At 38.4% G+C, this 13,685-nt stretch overlaps 1 pseudogene; it reads left to right on the forward strand.

The window, feature by feature from the left end:
* The first annotated feature begins 4,969 nt into the window (after positions 1–4,969).
* LOC112482998 lies at positions 4,970–5,089 on the forward strand (annotated as a pseudogene).
* Positions 5,090–13,685: the final 8,596 nt, after the last annotated feature.

The following is a 13,685-nucleotide window of genomic DNA, read 5'->3' on the forward strand; positions in this document are numbered from 1 at the left end:
TGTGCGTGTGTGCACGCGCACATGCGTGCTCTAGAGCAATCTGTTTAATCAAATTTGTCTAAACAGGCTAACTAAAAGGTCTGGTGGTCTGGGGAAAGGTGAGGGGAAATGGAATTTGAGATATACTACCATTGAAGGTGTGTCCCAGTTCACTTTTAATTGTTCAGTGCCTTTTGTCTGCCTGTTGCCATCAGCCAGGGCTGTGAAGTCATCTGTTCTTTTGGTGCTGTCTCAAGTGGGTCATCCCGTTCACTTCCTCCTTATGCCCTAAAAGCTTTCAGAAGAAAATAATAGAGCCTTTATTTGGAGTGCCAGGTTACACTCCAAATAAATAATTACATTCCCATGCCGTCCCACCCTACCAATTTTATTGTGTTGACTATTCTTTTCTAACTTAGGCAACATCTAGGAAGATGTTTACAGCTACAGTGGATCCTGCGTTTTTCTTTCTATGAGCTGAGCCCAGTGTTCTAAGGTGGCCTAGAAATAATGGTGTTCGTGACCCCTTAGATGGGGGCACAGACGAGTAAACTTGAAGAGGAGAGGAATACTTTCTTTTCATATCAAAAATCTGTGGGAAAAAAGTCTGCAATTGTATGGAGTTTGCTTCATTTCAAAATTTTGTGTCCCGAATATGTTCAGTCTTTATCACTTAGTTTGGTGGTCCTTGAACTTTTCCCTTGAAAGAGCCAAGTCCCTATATTCTTGCTCTTCTCTTGGGTTCTTAACCTCCAAGATGTTGGAAATTCTTTCTTCTGTAGTTTTGGCGTAGGAGAGAATGTGGGGCCAAATAGGGAAGAGTGCCTCTCCTGTCACTGTCCTCCTTTTCCTACTGTGGCTGCAAGGCAGCCTGGGCTGTCCACCTTGCCCGACAGTCCTCCCATTACCCGGCCTCATACTTTCCAGGAAATTCATCCCTTCTTTCCATTTTCAGTGCTATTACTTAGTTTAGGACTTTATTACCCCTTACTTGGACTATCACAATAGGCTTTTACCAGGCCTCTCTGTTTTCAGTATTTCTTGGCTCCAGTCTGTTCTGCCTAGTACATTCAGGAGAAACTTCCCACATTATAGCCATCCTCATCTTTCCTCTCTTGCTCAAAAACTTGCAAAAGCTTTCCATTGCCTAAAACCTAAATTTAGTCTTTATTCGGAACTTTCTACATATGGTCACATAAAGTTCTTAACCCTGGCTACACATTCAAATACCTGAAAAGCTTTTAAAAAAATACTGATACTTGTGTTCTACCCCACACCAGTGAGATCTGGGGACCTCAGAAATTATTTTTGTTTTATTTTGTTTTTGTCTCAAGTGTGACTAGGGTTGAAAACCACTGCACTAGTCATTTATACCTACAAATGGTGAGCTCTCTTATTAGTCTCTGCACATTGGAGATAATCAGCAACTGTTCGTTGAACCAAAGTGAACTAAATGTATCATATATTGCAACCACATTGATCACTTACTGTTTATCAACAGCCACATCCCCTTGCCTCTGGACCTGTGCACAAGAAAGCTCAGTGGCTGGATGGGCACACGAAATCAGTCTGCAGATGCCCTCTTTGTACCTGCTGCAGTCTAGCCATGGCAGAAGCACTTTGCATGGTTTCAGTGTCTCTCTCTTTACCCCACCTCTGTGAGAGAGACTCTTGTGGTACCAAGCCAGCCCACAAAGAAGCAGGAAGGCTGGGAAGTCACGGGAAAGAGAGAAGACACCAGAGTTGTAAAGAAAGGAGGAAAGGAACATTGCAAATAAAAGGAAATCAGACCAAGAAACCAGAGGAAAGAAGCTCATATGGAGGTTGGGGCCAGGCTGGGTTTTTACAGATGATCATTTTCACATACTTAAAAGGCAGCTTGAGGAAAAGCAGACCCCAGTTGAGGTAGTGTTGTGGATATTTGTAGCTTGAGAGGCAAGGGTTTCAACTCTCATTTTGGCACCTTGGTTTTTAAAATCATAATACATATCCCCTTTAACTGTTGGTTGCTTCTTCTAGATTTCAGTTACCCCAAGGGAAGGAGGTATTTTTCATGTGGGTGTTGAAAGGAATGGAATCTGCCAAGAGCAAAGCTTTAGTGACATGAAGGCCCAGTAAATAACTTTAGTCTGTTTCAAATGGATTTTAAAACAGTTTTAGGACCAGACCAGATGCTGGTCCCTATAGAACAGTTTGTCAATAGGTATTGTGCCCCCCCAACCCCACTCCCCCAGTATCTCAGTGTTTTAACTCCACAAAGTTTGGAGACCAGTTTGACCAAGAATCTTTCAAGCCTATGAGCCCCGACTGGTACTTCTGAGTCGAGACCTGTTTCTGCGAGGAGTTTTCCTGGGGCACTGAGAAGGCCTGTTTGGATCAGGACCATTGGAACTTATACTTTCGAGAAGAAGTGCCAGATAAGACATTTAAGACTTTGTTTCTAGGCCCAGCTATTTATTCACCAGCGAGTCACTTAACTTCTCAAACTTCTTTATAATCTATACAATAAGGTCAGTCTAATACAAGTACCGTTTTAAGCTGCTATAAAGGCTTAAGATGTTTGCTATTTGTATCTCTGGAAATGTTAGAACTGAGGTCAGTGGCTCTCACCTATTAGACTTCTACCCCATCTAACTTCCAGCTAGAGGACTCTTCAGGCAGATCCAAATTTCTTCTCAATAGCTGGGCCTCAGCTCCAAGTATCTTGTCTGGTCTGCCCTGATATTCTGAGCTGGAAAACAGAATCTCAGGAGCCAGAAGAAACATTCCAAATTTCTACGCATTTCCCCTAAGACTCAGAGCAGAACCAGGACCTAGAGATTGCACTATGTCTTTGATCCTTTGGCTCTACCCCACTCTGATTTGAACCTCCCAGTTTTGTTGTTCCAACTGCTTCTTGAGATGAAAGAGGAAGAAAACTTTGACCCTCCTTACAGAAGTCTTCACTCCTTCATCCAGGGTTGAATTTTTTGTTAACCTTAGACTACTTGGGGTTAGAACAGAGCATTATGCTTACAGGATGTTTCCAGTATCATTCATTACGCCTGTCAGATCCAGAATCCAGCCCCGTCTCTCTGCATAACCAGGGCTCTTGTGTCCTTCGGTGATCAAACCTGCTTCCCCTAGGGCTTGGTTCAAGTTCACCCTCCAGTGTCTTCTCTCACTGGTCAATTCACTCCAAGGGCTTACTTCTTTGAACTCCCATGGCATTTATAGCCTGTTTCCCACAAGTTGATGTGTGGTGTTCTTTGGTTGGTTTTGTTTTTTGCTGTTTTGCAGTATTTTCTTATGTGAGTCATGTCTTTGAACTGTCAAGTAATGTAGAGGTAGGGACCATGTTTGCTTTCTAGCACTGTGTTAAATGCCTTTACATCAGCACTTCCTTACTTTCCTTTGCTTAGCCTTTTCTTGAAATACTGTCCTTGATGTAGAATCATGTGTTAGGAAGCCAATTGGACCTGTGCCCTAACCTTGAGAAGCTCCATCTTCACCTTGTGGGAAGGCATCTTAACGCCTTGACTTAGACATCATATCTTGGGCCTGTGCTATCACCCAGTATAACCTGTGCCGAAGGTCCGAATACGAGCAAGAGCTCTCAGCAGAGGGAGCCAGTAGTTGAGTTCTCCTTCCAGCTGCCAGGATAGATGGTTCACCTGCCCAGCAGGCTCATTTAACGTGTGGTCAAGGGAAGGTGTGCCAGCAATAAAGTCTAAAGGGGGAACTCACAAAAGGTGGAAGGAAACCAGAAGATAATGACATTGCTATTTTGTTGCAGAAACCAAGGAAGAAAGGCAACAGCTTAAAGGAGAGGAGTGGTGTCAAATGGCTCTGGAGAGGTTTTCTGGGCTAAGGACCAAGATGAGTCCATGGGATCTGGCAGTTAGCAGAGGTCTTCCCTGGCAACCCCTCTAAAACATCTCCACCCCATCATTCTACCACAGCTCTTTTACTGTCTGTACAGCACTGTCATTTGCTAAAGTCATCCTGTTGGTTTATTTCTAGCTTATGTAACTCCTTAAGTAACTCCTTGAAAACAGCAACTTTGTTTTGTTCACCTTGTGTTCTCAGCTCCAATAATAGTGCCTGACATGCAATAAGAGAACAAATGCACAGACTTGTCCAAAGTCACCCAGTTAATAAGTGGGAAAGCTTTGGTTTCATGGGGGAAACAGAGAAGTAAATGTAGGCACATATTAAATAATGATTTTAAAGATTGTGTAATTTAAAATTTAACAAGTTAATTATTAAAAGTTACTTTTTTGAAGGTAAAAGAAGGAAAGCATGAGAAAATAAATACTACATATATAGCCATTTGTTTTTATTTAGTGATAATGCAGTATCACAAATTAAAACTTCTGGAAATTGTACAAATTGAACAGAGGAGGAAATTTAGAACTTTAAATGCTTTAATTATTCAATAAAAATCGAAAGATATAAATTAAGCATATGACTCAAATTAGAAAAAAGAATACCAAAATATACTAGAAAAGCCATGAAGGAAGACATACTAAAGCAAATATGACTGAATTTTAAAATAGAATTGGTAGATAAATTCATAATATCATTCTTTGAAAAAGCAAGTAGCCAAAGAGGAAAAAAAATTAGAAATGAACAAGGTGATACAATAAATGCACATGATAAGAAAGTCCTATATAGAACTAGGCTAAATGAATTTGCTACTCAACAAAGTAGATGATTTTTCTGGTAAAAAATAATATATATATATATATGAATGAAACTAAAATCTTAACTGGAAGGCTTGAAAAATCAATATTCAATGAAGAAATGGAAAAATGTGCAAGTATTATCTCCACATGCTTTTATGAATAAATTCTTTCAAACTTTCAAGGAACAGATAATTCTTACGCCGTTTTTTCTTGTTATAAAAAAATCACATTACTTAAAATTGGTCATATTAATTAAATAAGTGTACTTACATTATTGTGAAACAGACCTCCAAAACTTTTCATCTTGCAAAACTGAAACTCTGGTCTATGGCCACACTACCCTGAACAAGCCTGATCCCGTCTGATCTCGGAAGCTAAGCAGGGTCGGGCCTGGTTTAGTACTTGGATGGGAGACCACCTAGGAAGACCAGGTGCTGTAAGCATAAAAAATTTTAAAAATAAGGGATTGTAAGATGACAAGGTCCTTGCAAAAACCCTAAGTAAAGCACTAACAAATTCATCAATATATGAAAGGAAATGTATCATAACTGCCAGCATTTATTGTTAATCCCCATTTAGAACCTATCCCTAACCCCCCAGCTAGTAAATGGTGGGCTAGGAAGGCAGCCCAGGTCGGTCTGCCTCCAGAGCCCACTATGCATTTGGTGAGTTTGTTGAGAAGTTATTGATGGCCCCATAAAAGAAATCCACTAACGTAATGCATCACAGAAGTAGGTCAAAGGAAAAAATCAGTCCCAGGAATCTCTCATAGATAATAAAGTATTGGAAAATGAAAATCAACACATTTTTTATTTTAAAAACTCCCCTAATAAATTAGGAAAGTTAAGAAGCTTCATTAACAGGATAAAATATATCTTCTGAAACAACACCCGGCATCAATTTTAATAGAGATAATGTCGTCAGGGACAAGACAGACCCATTCTAACTACTATTATTGAACAGTGTCCGGAAAGGATAACTAGCCACTGTAATTAAGCAGGATAAAGAGTTTGCTATTGGAAAGGAGACTGTTTTTGGCTCAAACTAGATATCTACCTAGAAATCTGAAGACAATCATGAAAAACAGACCTAACGAGAGAGCAGCAAAAGATATACATGTGATATATGTATAACTTTTAAAATAACTTTCTAGTATAGGTAATTGCCAGTTGTGATTAGGGAGTAAAAAAAATCTCATTCACCCTAGCAACCAAAACTATAAATTACCTTGGAACAAAATTAGTAGGAAATGTATAGGACTTACATGAAGAAAATTACTAAGCTTTGCAGAGAGACATGAAGAAAATAAATGAAAAGACAGATATGCTATATTCCATGAGAGAAGACAATTCTTTAAAGATGTTAATCCTTCTTTAATAACTTTAAATGCAAGTCTACAAAAATATTTATTTTTATCTTGAAAAGATTATTCTAAAATTAATCTGGAATGAATGAAATAACCATTTTTAGAAACTGAAAGAAGAATGTTGGGGAAAATTTTATTACCAGTTAACTCATTATAAACCTATAAATTAAAATAATATTATGCTGTTGGAGTACTAGATTAAGAATTCACAAACTATTGTTGAAGGAGGTAAGACTTAATGAGATTACATTGCCAAAGCCCACAGAACTCTAAATGAGTAGTGTCAGACTTCCAAACCACATTTTTAACCATGATGCAATACTATCCTCCTAAAATATACATAGATACATGCATTCATAAAAACCATGAGAAATAAGTACACCAAAATATTATTATTAGTTATCTTTAGGTGATAGAATTATGATGTGATCTTTTTCCCCCGCTATACTTTTTTTGAATTTTCCAAATATTCTACAGGGAACTTGTATTGCTTTTATAATTGGACAGAGAGAACAATTCTACTATTTTCAGAAACCAAAGCTCCACTTCCCTCCAATGTGGGAGTCCAGCCAAAACCTTATTCTTGGACAGCATCAGTGAAGAGCCTTGGGAATGCTCTTGGGCACAGCAGCAGAAGCATGTCATATATGGAAACCTTCCACGAAGATGACCTCACCATGGGAACCCATTCAACATAAACCTTGCCTTCAAGAGCTAGCAGAGTTCTTTGGACCAAACCTGGAGGGTGACGAGCTAAGAAAGAACTGACCTAATGAAGAGAAAACTTCTGTGCTTATGGCCTGAAGAAGTCTAATGTAACTATCTGGGCTTAGCCAGTCTCCTCTGTGATCAGGTCCTAGGGAAGGCTTACTTTTCCCCACCTCACCCTCTTCCAAAAAAGAACTCCCAGAGTTATTTCTGTCTTTTTCCTGGGCCTGATTAAGAACCTAGGATGTTACTTACTTGTGTTGGACAAATAGTAATGGGTTCTTTGTGGGTGAAAGAAGTGGAAATATCACCTAGGCTAAAAGAAGTAAGACTATTCTTAGATATTCCTAAGTCATTCCCTGTAGTTAGCTCCCCCATCCCTGGCAGTCTTCTCTCTTCACCTCACTTCACCTTAAAACAAGCCAATGACATCATACTCAAGCACAATTCAATCAAAATACAGTCCATACCGTCGACAGCACTGCCCCTTTTGCCACTTTGAACAGCTCTTAACACCCTTGCTCACTATGTTTAAGCGCCTGTGTCTAGAACTTCTCTCACCCAGCCTAGTGTTATACACCCTTTCCATGTCTTTGGAGTTTTAAATTATTTTTAATTGAACCATGGTAGGCTCAAGATACATTGACACAAATATTTTAGTTCTCAGTCCCAGTGTTACTCTGTAAGTACAAGGCCTCTAATTATGGTACTTGGGACTTTAGCATTGCCTAGGAAGAGACCATATAATGAAAACGGAATGCTGTGCTAGTTTGAATCCTTTTCATTGCACTGAAAGAAAACTCAATTCCAACTGGTATTCAGGCACAGCAAGATCTAGTGGCCATTGTCATTGAGACTCATTTTGTATTTCTCTCTGGCTCATATATGCTCTGTGTTTATTCACTTAATTAGATTTTTTCCAATATGGTAGTTTTGACAGCTATAGGTTTGTACCCTATTGTCTTGGAAAATCCAGCAGGAAAAAGAATTTCTGTGTCTAATAGTTCCAACAAAAGTTCTGGAATTGAATGATTGGGACAGGCTCTGATTATGAGTCATCCTAGGACCAATCACTGGCCAGGGGAATGGAATGCTCTGATTGGCCAGGCCCAAGTCATATACCTACACCCCATCTGAACCACAGGCACTGAGAGTGGGGGAGCATTCACTCTCCAAAGAAAAATCATGATGGCATTAACAGTAGAAGGGAGAGTGGATGCTGGGCAGGCTGAAGCAACAGATGTCTCTAACAGGTGCATGGGAGAAAAACCTAGGGACTATCATTACCACTTGTGTCATATGGGCAGTATGACCCAAGGTGAGCAAGCTAAAAATATATAAATGGGATCACCAGGTGCTACTGGCTTGGATAATAGCAGTTGACTCAATCCTAAAAAAGGTGGGTCACATATCCAGGCTATGGGTCATTTATTTATTTAATTTGTTTTTATTGAGCATCTACTGTGTGCAGAGCTCTGTTCAAAGTACACAGGAAGTAGACATTATGCTCCCTGGCTTCAAAGAAAATATAATTGAGTAAGATAAAGAAGCCCATGAAATAACAAGAGCAGTTTCTTCATAACTGATGAGTGTACACAGGATGAGCACCAACTTTATGCATAAGTATTGCGGGAACCCCAGTAAGGGAGAAATAAATGTTTTCATTTTAATTTATTTATACTCTTCTTTTATAATTTAATTTATACTCTTTATAATTTATTTGTACTCCACTTTTAATTATTTCAACAAATATTTACTGTATGCCTGCTAAGTGCCAAGCCCCATCCTAGCCTTCAGATACTTAGTAGAAAGGCATTCCAGGATATGTAAAATATTACAAAGAGGACATAAATTGAACATAAGGGCAAAGGAATATAGAATACAGGGATACAACAAAATGGATCCAGTAATAGAGGAAAAAATGTAAACCAGGATCACTTACATTTCTACCGTGGATGGGCCGCATGATGTGTGATGTCATAAGTAATATAAACATTTGTGTAATAAGCAAATAGCACATAGAAAGTTCTGTTTTTCCATATAAAAGATGGCATCTCACTAAAGCACAGTATAGTAGAAGTAATTCTGCTGAAACTCAGGTGCAGGGGTGAGGGCAATATAATTCAGCTCACATCCTAGCCAGCTGCTAATCTGGTTTAACCTAGGGATGCATTTTACCATATCTGAGAGCTCGGATGGACTGCATGGATTATAAACCACTCCAAGTTTCTTTTTGGTGACATTTTACCAAATATTTAGTTACAGGGAACTCGGAATTGTAATCTTTGGCAAGTGCCTGGGACGCAGCTGCCATTCTTTATTGGTGGCTGAGTAAGAGCCAAAGTTCTCGACTTTCAAATCATTTTTGTTTTGTGTTAGCACAGCTCATCCAGGTGGAGTATGAGAGCTCCTGGCCCACTTACTATATTGATTTCCACTTTAAGCAGAAAAGGAACTTGCAGTAACCACAAAGGATTTCTGTATGAGCAAATTCAGGAAATCAAGTTTTGGACAGTGTGGTTTTCTCCTTATTTATGTACTTGGGAATAACACAGGAATAACTACCTAGGCAATTACTTTAACATTAAAGGTTTTGATCTGTAGGCTTTCGTTCTGTCCTAATTTGCTAGCAGGGTACATTTATATACAGATCATCCCTTGTCCAAGAAAATAAATTCATATCATCAGAGTAAAAAGAGTATCTCCCTTCCTTTTTTTTTATAGCAAGGGGCTATGCGGCCAGCTTATCCAAAGATAGTATCGGATTTTTTTTTTTTTCTTAACAAGTGGAAAAACATTGGTGCCAGAACTCAGCCTGGATCGGCCCTCAGGAAAGCTGTTTTCCCCAGCTCTGGCTCATGAAGTAGAACAGCAGCACTGAATCAATTTGTCCATGGTGCAGACTGAGGAAAGGTCAATGGAAGTTACAGACAATTTGATATTATTCTTGCCACTTTAGCACAAAAATTATGGCAGTGACCTGTGGTGGAATTGTTCTTCCAAGCCCATCTGTTCCTTATATCAAATGCTGATCTGAGAATCCTGGATCTGCACGACTTGTTAAAGAGCTGGCATAGAATTTGGGTAAAATGACCAATAAAAAAAAATAAACCTTTAATTTGAGTTAGGAGAGGCACAGATTTGGACTCTGGGTATAGCCAAACAGAGCTAAGTCCATAGAGTAAAAGAAAATAAATAATAAATACAATCAATAAATAAAACGGAAAATAAAACCGAAGACAGAAGCTCACCATTCAGGAGAACTGTTAAGAACTCCAAAGGCAAAAAGTCCCCCATAAGTGCTTTATTTAGCTCGTCTGGGCATTGAAGGGCCATAATTGGGTCCTAGTCAGAGACTGGCCTCATATTTACAAAAATTGGGGCGCTTGACTGTTTTGTGAGAGCCAAAGGAAGTGAACTTCCTAGGTGTTATTCAGTGTTTGGTCCCACGCAAACTCACTTTCCAAGATAAAGGCTCAAGATAAAAGCCTCTTCTGGAGTCTGACCTTGTTGCCAGATTCCATTCTCACCACAAGGTGTTATCGAAGTAAAGTATTTTTAAGACAGTGAAAAATGTATTCTTAACTGTTATGAGGTCTTGAGTGGCCTCTTCCTATTTTGGTTTTTCACAGCTTCATTTGATTTGTTAAAGGTTATGTTGGTTACCTAAGAATTCTCACGTCACATGTAGGAAAACCAGGACCTGCATTTATGGTAACATTTTGAAATTAAGACTAATTCTAAATTATGGTGTTATGTTGTTATGGGAGAACCTCAACTTTAGAACACTACAAATGATGCTTCTAAAAGTTCTCGGCTAATACCAACTTATAAGTGTATTTTTTCCCTCAGTCCTGGGGGATACTGAGGTTATGAAAACAAGCTCTGGAGCTAGACTGGCCTGGGATGGATTTTTGGCTTCTTCATTTACTGCCTATGTCACTTTAATAAGTGTCTTATCTTCCCCAACTTCAAAGTCCTCAACTCCATAAAATGTGAATAATACCAGGATTAAGTAAGAGAATGTATACAGAGGGCCTAGTAAAACGTGTAGAATGTAGACACGACTCAATAAATGGCAGCTATCGATAATAATAAATAGCAATAATAGTAAAAATAATGAGGCCTGAGGCCTGTAGTTCACACCAAATCGCCCTTTGAGGATTCTAGTCTTGAAAGGAACATCCTTGTCTTGCCTAGAGAGATGGGCAGAGGATCCTAACAGCCCAGGCTCAGCTGAGTCCCTAACACAAAATGCTTTCCATTTAAAAGCTGCCCTTCTGAGTGAGCAGGCCTGTGTTTCAAGTACAACTTGACTTTTAAAAGAACCATCCAGGAGGGAGGCTACCACCCCTGCTTTTAAAGCCTTCTAGTCCCTCTTCCCCCATCATCCTGCCCCCCAAGCTACTCCTGTCTCCTGGAATGAAGATAGGCACCTGGGGCTTCCTGCATGGACACCTAGCGGGTGGGGCCCACTGTAAAGCTGCTTCTCAGTAACCCCTAGGGGAGGTGTTGGCCTCCATTTTGAGCCATCTCCTAGAGCCTGATGTTTGCAGCTGGGGCCATAGCGACAATTTCAGGGAAACAGAAGAAAGAATGTTCACTCAACATTCTGTACACAGGTAAATTTTAATCCCCTTGTTCAAATCCTCTGTATCCTTACTGATATTTTTCTCTCCTTGTTCAGTTACTGAGAAAGTTGTGTTAAAATCGTCCATTATGATCGCAAATTTCTCTTTTTCTCCTTTTTTAAGACAATTTTTGTTCTCTCTCTCTCATATATGTTCACTCTAGATTTTGGCAGGTAGTTAGAGATCACCTTATCTCAATCTGGAATTAAACTTATACAAAGCTGTGTTCAGTCTTTGTAAGTCCTTTTCTATTTCTGGCTTGCTCTTACTCTTAGTACATAGTTTTTTTAAAGGAACCATATTGGTCAGGGTTGTGCAGAAAAATAGAACCAGTACTCTGTGTGTGTGCATGTGTGTGTGCGTGTGTGTGCAGCTAGCAGTCTGGAGACCCAAGGAAGAGTTGCAGATTGAGTTCAAAGGCAGTCTGCTGGCAGAAGCCCTCTTCTTCCAGGAACATCAGTCCTTCTCTATTAAGGCCATCTACTGATTGAGTGAGGCCCACCCACATTATGGAGGATAATCTGTGTTACTCAAAATCTACTGATTTCAATATTAATCTCATCTAAAAAATACCTTAACAGAAACATCTAAATTAATATTTGACCAAATATCTGGATACTGTAGCCTAGATAAGTTGACAGTAAAATCAACCATCACAGGTCCCAGCGGAAAGCCTGGAGTGTTTACCAGTGCCCCTCTTCCACGGTGGGCTCTGAACTTCATTATTTTTCTCCCCGGCCCCATAAGTCTGACAAAAGCGCTGATAACTTTCACAGTCCCTTAGTTACTGCTTCTTGCTCAACTCCTTGACTTATTTCCTGTGTTGCTTTAACAGTGAAAGATGCCTCAAGAGGAAAATGGATTAGAATGTCAGGTTCACCCAAAAGAGATTTTTCTCTCTAGAAACCTGGCCTCTCACTTCCTGTCTTCATTGGTAGTTCTCTGGTATTCAAACATGTTTTTTCCATATTTTATCCTAGAAAGAGGATCATCGAGATACTGAAAAGACATTTTATTAAATCCAATTCCCAATTAATAACTCTTAATAAGCCTAAAATGAAGTAATACTTTCTGAATATAAAATAATGCATATTATATTGAATAATATTTAATGGGCTCTTCAATAGTATAGTGGGAGAATACATACTTCAGTATTATTTGTGTACCTATATGTATATATATTTTCCTATTTGTCAGTAATCAGAAAATATATCAAAATGTTCATATAGTAGGAATAAAAATATATATAAAAACCTAGTTAAAAAACCAGAACTATGCAAGATCCATATGATGGAAACTTTAAGATTATTGAAGAACATGAAGTTTTAAATAAATGGGAAGACACAAATGGAAAGTCCAACAATGTAAAGTTATAAATATTTTCTAAATTAGTTATAAATTCACTGCAAATCCAATAAGAGCTCAACTTTGTCAGGGGATGTAGTGACGGAATTTCACAAGATGATTTTAAAGTTTTCCTGAGAGAATAAATAAGCAATACTAACCAAGAAATATTTGAAAGAGAGTGATGATGCAATATTTACTTCAGCAGATAATTAAAACCTAGAGTTATATTTAAAATGGTGAGATACTGGTGCAGAAATAAACACAAAAGAAGATAGCAGAGTATAGAAAGAGGGAACATTTCAAATCATGGAGATGGTGTTGACTAATTTACAAATGATGTTGGATGATTAATAAATGGTGTTAAGTATTAGCCCTTGAGGGAATAGAGAATACAGGAGAGTTTGATCCCTATATCATGGTTTAGAATACATTTAAAATACATTAGAATACATTTCAGCTGAATTAAAGATTTCAATATAATAAATTAAATAATTAAATGTGCCAGAATAAGATGTAGGTGAATATTTACATAATTATGAGTTGAAGAATGCTTTTCTAAAGATAGATACCATGAAGGATAAGACATATTATTATGATAAAAGTTGAATCTTTAGCAGAATAGCGTTTACCTTGGGAGTATTATTGGCTGGGAGAAGTTACATGGAAACCTGATTTGAGTAATGGTTTTGTGGGTGTAAAGACTCATTATGCACTTAAAATTTGTATATTTTTCTGTATATATGTTATCCCTCAGTTTTAGAAAATAGATAAAAGTTCTGTTTGAAAAAAGAAACAGTGAAAATAATTTGGGAAGAAATGGTGGACTAGGAATAAATATTTACAACATTTACGACTTGCGAAAGGTTAATTAGTATCTTTAATATATAAAGAACTTTGTAAATCAATAAGAAAAGATTAAGGACTCTAATACAGATACAAACAGCAGAAACAGGCAATTCACAAAAGAAGAAATACAAATGGTCGAGA

This window comes from Pteropus alecto, unplaced genomic scaffold, assembly GCF_000325575.1.
Source record: "Pteropus alecto unplaced genomic scaffold, ASM32557v1 scaffold100, whole genome shotgun sequence".
Taxonomy (NCBI): domain Eukaryota; kingdom Metazoa; phylum Chordata; class Mammalia; order Chiroptera; family Pteropodidae; genus Pteropus; species Pteropus alecto.